This window comes from Phalangium opilio, unplaced genomic scaffold (genome assembly GCF_054372755.1).
Source record: "Phalangium opilio isolate 3A_F unplaced genomic scaffold, DU_Popi_V2 ptg000079l_1, whole genome shotgun sequence".
NCBI classification, from domain to species: Eukaryota; Metazoa; Arthropoda; class Arachnida; order Opiliones; family Phalangiidae; genus Phalangium; species Phalangium opilio.
In genome coordinates, this window is record NW_028324187.1 from 10,198,127 (window position 1) to 10,204,355 (window position 6,229).

Genomic DNA, 6,229 nt, shown 5'->3' on the forward strand with positions numbered 1-6,229 from the left:
CCCGCGAAAAAATGTTCATTTTTTTTACGTCACACAGCGCACGCGCCTACATACGCGGTCCACGATAAAAAAAACGCGTTTACAATAATACCCACAGCTTGTAATTAGGTTAAAAAACTTAAGCGAAAATTCTAGGAGGGCGGAAATAGACTGATATTAAAGGGAAAGTATAATGATAAGGGATAAACATACTTTACATAAAATGAACAGTACACTAAAATTTGGTAGCATGATTTTGATTCTATACCTTTAACAAGTTGGGAAAACCAAAATATTACCTCTCCGTGTCGAGAAGATTATATAACCTTAAGTATCCAATGAAAACGTCGACCTTTTTGCCCTCATCCTTTCCCGCGCTTTGCGCTTCCGCATTTCACCTTACTCTCAACATTATCTTCCTCCATTTTACATACAAAAATCAAAAACTCACAAAAAGAAGCGGCAAAAACCTGCTGGCTCTTTACAACCACTTAATTTGACTTAATATCCAATTTCCAACAATAATAATATACCGGTAGTTTAATTGACAACCTACTAGCATCGAAATTCTCATAAAGAATGGCTCCCGCGGATAAAAAAGAGCAATTTTCAACTAGGTGGGCGTTATCTCATTAGATTTGAAAAATATCATTTGTCTTTTTTACCAATGCCTAGCCGTTTGGATTTTTTTAAAGCAATTAATCTTAGCACCAAAAAATATTTTTTGATACAAAATAAATGTTTTATATTCTTATTAAGAATAAAACGAGAGGATAAAAAAGGTCTGTCCTCTCGTAATTGTTTAAGCTTTTATCATGATTACTCTATACAACAGTAACAAGGAGTATAAACCCATTAGTGGAAGCAGTATTTTTTTCCGAAACAATCTCGCTTATGTTTATCCTCTCTAGACTTCGCTAAAAACGTATTACTCCTACGTAAAATATTAATAGACAGGCAAGGATTCATAGCATTAAAGAAGGAGCGCAATATTATCCATATTTTCATTTCATATACAGAGAAAATAAATTATTATGTTTCTGAGAGGAGCTTCCCATTTTTGTTGTTGTTTTGAAAAATATATCGCAATGCACGGGCCTTGATAGATATAGGAGGCAATGAATGAATTATGTCACATGCACGGGCCTTGGTAGATATAGGAGGCAATGATAATCTCTCTCTTTGCACGAGAGGTTTATCTTTAATATTTAAATAAATATAATTATTTTTAATTATTTTAATCTTCAATAATTAACATTAATAATAGTTAAATCGTTTAAAATAAAGTTATACCTATTATCATCTCAAACTTTGCTAATATTGACGTTTAAAGTGAAGGGTACCCCTCTTGCCCGCTTTCTTCAAATTTTGGGGTATATATACGATTCGTTTCCATTATAATAGTAAGGAAAAAGCGCAATTGCGAAAACCTTTGGTGGCGATCCCACCTTAGGGAGGCTAGACGTTTCTCGTAACCCTAGCTGATCGCCGCGTATATCCTAAAACCAAACGATGATAATGGAGTAGAAGCCAATGATACAGATTGGTGTCTATGTGGAATAGACGGAAGACCAGTGGATGGTGGTGTTAGAAGCCAGTGTAAGTGCAGACTGGTGTCAATGTGGGATTGACAAAGAACAGAAGATGGTGGTGATTGGAAGCCAGTATATACAGACTGGTGTCCAAGTCGAATGGACGAAGACCAGAACATGGTGGTGATTAGAAGCCAGTAAGAACAGACTGGTGTCCGTGTGGGAAGGACAAAGGCCAGAAGATGGTGGTGTGAGAACTCAAATAGAGGAGCCATTTCCGTGACTGTGAAAGCAGTTCGGAAATGGCGAACACGTTTGCTCCGATACGCAAACTGCGAACGCGGTCACGTGGGTGTAACAACGGACAGACAGACAGACACACAGACAGACAGACAGACACGGCCGTTACAGAACCTCTCCTGGACTACGTCACACGGAGAGGTAAAAAATCGTTAAATGGCCCGCCCGGTATAATAATGATTAAAGTTTTGCTAGTCCATTACGAGTTTCCGCTGCTATGAGGAGAATTTAGTATTGATCAACTTGTCCCCGCTAAAACATTAATTCGACCAGGTGGGAACCCTACCATACGTATATTTAACGAGGCATGTAATATAATTAGAAAATCTGAAACGAAAACCAGGCTTATTTGAAGAAATGGTTAAAGCACCTATTTCAAATATTATAGAGATTGACACACAGTTTTCTCTATAGTGTCTATTTTCGGGGATAAGACTGCAACCTGATCTTCGTAGTGTTCATGGTGTGTTAATGATAGATCAGGAAAGGCAAGGTTAGGTTAAAGTTCACGATTATATAACCAGGGTAAAATTTAGCTTAGGTTGCTGTCTTCTAGACCCATGGAGTCTTATATTGACGGGGAGTTTGCTTACCATTTAATCAAATAATTACGATAACAAACTGCCAGTACTTTTACCCCCATGTCCTTTCACGATTCTAAGTTATAGTGACGTAAATTAAGACGTGGGAAAAATAAAGGAAAGGGGTTTGAAACGATCAGAGTACTAATTTGACCAGATTTGACCTTTCTCGTTAAAAGGGTCGAACGTGTTTGGCATACGTTAATATCAGTATCCAATTAAAATAAGATGAGAAATTCCAATTTCAAATGAACGTTAATCGAGGCGTTAAAACGCGAACCGCGATGTAAGGGGAGAAGGAAATCACTAAGCCTAATTTTAAAACTCATCAACTAAATTGAACAAGGGTTAAAGAAAAGTTTCTCCGAGTCTTAGCAAATTACAATCTAATTTACTTCGATCAAGGCGCCGCCGGTTTGGACCATTCAGTTGAGCCGTCGCGCCAACCAAAGGGGTGAAATTAGCCTTTAAGAAATAACCTTAAAACGTATTCGTGTACGCGAACGTGAACGTGAAGTTCTCGCGCTTCAAATTCGTTAACTTTCTCAATTACCTACGAGTTAAGCCTAATTTATGTTAAGCCTAATTTGAATATGAAAAATTTAAAAATACACGTGATTTTTCTCGCGCCAAAAATTAAAGGCACGCGCTACACGTTTTCGTCTACTGTTTTAGATCAATTTCATAATTTAAACTCCCTTAGATGAGATTTTAACTAAAGCGAGTAGAAACTCAATATTAGCCAAGTCAGCGTTGGCAAGATACATTTTCAAAAAACGGGGGGAAAATAACAACTATTATTTAATAAACGATATCATTTCTACGAAATTGAAAAGTTATTTATTTCCGATTTAAGAAATGAAAGGCTCACGATTTTGAAGAAGATCTTTTAGTTTAAACGCCTTCCAGAATGACTTTGCTATAAAGAATAAGTCCTCATCGGAGTTGGGGAGACCTCCAAGTTCTAAGTACCTTAGTTAGTAATGGCAAACACAGTCTGAAATCAGGAGTTCGAAATCAGAGAGAGGGTTGAACCGAGAACGGAAATTGATTAAAGGCGGATCTGACATTTCTCTTTTTTTATATTTTCAAAAAGAGAGAAGAAACGTGGTTGAGTTGCTTAAAATTGATAAAAATTATAGCTATCACTAAATATAGAAGAAAAAAAAGAACCAGATCTTATATAGACAACGTAGTAGTACGTTTTTGGGCGAAATACTTTAGTATAGTAATAGACGCTTAAATGAGCTTGGTTACAAATGTTTTTTAAGCAAAAGAAAACGAAACATCAACCCTAGATTGTTGGTTTACCGCGGAATTGAAGGCTAATTTTGAGGTGAATAATGATGGGCGAACGTTTTTGTGATTTCTTTTTTCAAAGTTTAAAAAGAAAATAAAGAGTTAGGGTTAGGCTTAACGGAAGATTATTTTTGGAAAAACACACAACGTCGTCTCGTAACAACGCATGTTTTTAACTGAAAATAATTATAAAATTGTAAACTATGGAACTCTTCATCTATTGGCGGCGAACACGACTGCCTTTTTTTATGGATCTCGGTTCTACAAGTTGAGAAACTTGAATTTAATCAAAGCTTGAGAACTCGATTAATCAATCCGAGAAACGTCAACGTATAGATTTCCTTTTAAGATCAATGTTTACTTTGATATAAAAATACCTGACGGATATAAGCTTTCGTCTCGCGGGGTGAACGATCATTTTGGTGGTGGTTACTTTGAAAAAGTGAACGTTGTATTATCAACTCTCCTCCGTCTTATCGCCAAACCTTAGTCTAAAATATGGCGGTAGATTTACAAATTACCGGTTTTTAACCCAAAGAAAATATATTAAAAAAAATCTCGATTATATATTTTTTTCATTGCACGTGCATGCATCCAATAGTTTCGTAATAGCTCCTTGAAAAATGGTTAATTTAAGTGAAAACAATTCTACGACAGAAGTCGACCATTCCAGTATTACGTCACTACGTATACTTCGTAATGAGAGATAGTTTCAGAATTACAAGCGAGAATTGATTGGCTACACTCGGTGGTTAATTTTGCAGACTTCCATCTTACTATTTAGCCTGCGTTACTAAGCCCCCAATCACCAGGCGTCGCTTTACCCTGAATCTATGACCTACCTCATTCACTTCATGACAAGCTTCAGTTTGTAACCAGAGATTAACAAACTTATGGATGGAACATATCTTATGAACTTATGCTAAATGCAATAATTGGTTAAGGCGCGACAATGCAAATTATTTTCACAATTATAAAGATATGTTACGCGTAATGAATGTCCCAAACCACATACGCCAAGTCCCCTAATGGCTAAGTACTTACGCTGTTTACTAAGATTGAAAAGACAGCTTTTCTGTCAAAAAAAAAACTTATATAATTTAGAATTCAGGGTGGCGTATATATAGAGACGGAAAAAATTAAAATTACTTATTTTTCGCTTAATATACCGTCGTGGGTTAAAAGGTCAAAACGTAATTAATTTTTCTATATAGGACCGGAGAGTTAACTCGAGTTTGAAGAGAACTTGGTAGACGTACCACCGGCTAAGACGATCTTGAGATAAAATTTTTGCCAAAAACCAGGCAACCCTCTTCACATATAAATATAATTTCAATTTAGACTGCTAAGCCTTTTTAAAGGGTAGTTTATGATTAATTGTGCACGGGTTCTTTGGACATGGGCGGCCGCTACTCTTTCATGTTATAGAAATTAAGGGGTTTGACTTCTCTTTAGTAAGGCATTTAAACAAAATTGGATGTAGTAACAAATAAAACAACCTTTTGATAATTTCAAAGAGCAATTACATTTCTAGCTCTAACGAAAATTAAAAATTCCATGTTTTGTTAATAGACAATAAGTTAGGAACAAAAACCATGGACCTTATAAACACTATAGAGGACGGGAAAACTTAGGGTTTATATTTGTCGATACAAAAACCTCACAGTGCACTGCCGACAAAATTGAGATTCAATTAACATGAAAGTTAATTGCTAAATAACAAACATACTCTGATTGGGAAGGTTATGGTTATATTTGCCTGAAATGGTAAAATTTGTAATCTAGCTGTTTATTTTCCTAGAGTATGGGGGTCAAATGTCAGGAGGGGGTGGAGGGGTCACGGTTTGAAAAGGCTTACATGACTGATGACTTTCTTCCTGTATTTTGATCGAAACCAGGAAGTTGAGGTCAAGTTTATATAGTTTGAAAGGGAAACCCAATTCTCGGATACTCAACAATAGAAAATTTATACGCAGATTTTTATCGGAATAAGATAATAATAGAAGGACTTTTATTAATGAATATTAACCATCGTTACTTAACTTAAATGGTTTGGAAAGTGATAAACATTCAATAGTGTGACACATTAGGTCGGTATTCCGTGTAAAATAAAAGCATAAGTTTATAAGTGATATGTTCCTTCAATAAGTATGACACTTCCTATACTTGGTAGAGACATAGTTCCATTATCGTAGGTCAAAGCTATAACCTTTCTTGATATACCCCTTTCATACTTAACATACCAACTTTGGGAATTATTATTATTTTTTATTGGATCTTTCTCAGGGAGCTCAGAATTCAATTTTACAACATTTTTTTACTGTTAAAAAACCTATATTTTTCAGGAATAAATTTTTGAACAGTAAACTCGATCCCGCAGCTTCGGATGAGGAACTCTCGCTAAGATAAATGGTTAGTTTACGTGATGTTCGAACATTTATTTTTTTCTATTTCACTTTTATATATTTTTTGATATTAGATCGAATTTTTATCCCAATCATAGACATTTTAGTTCAGTCTAGGTCTAGCCTAGGACTA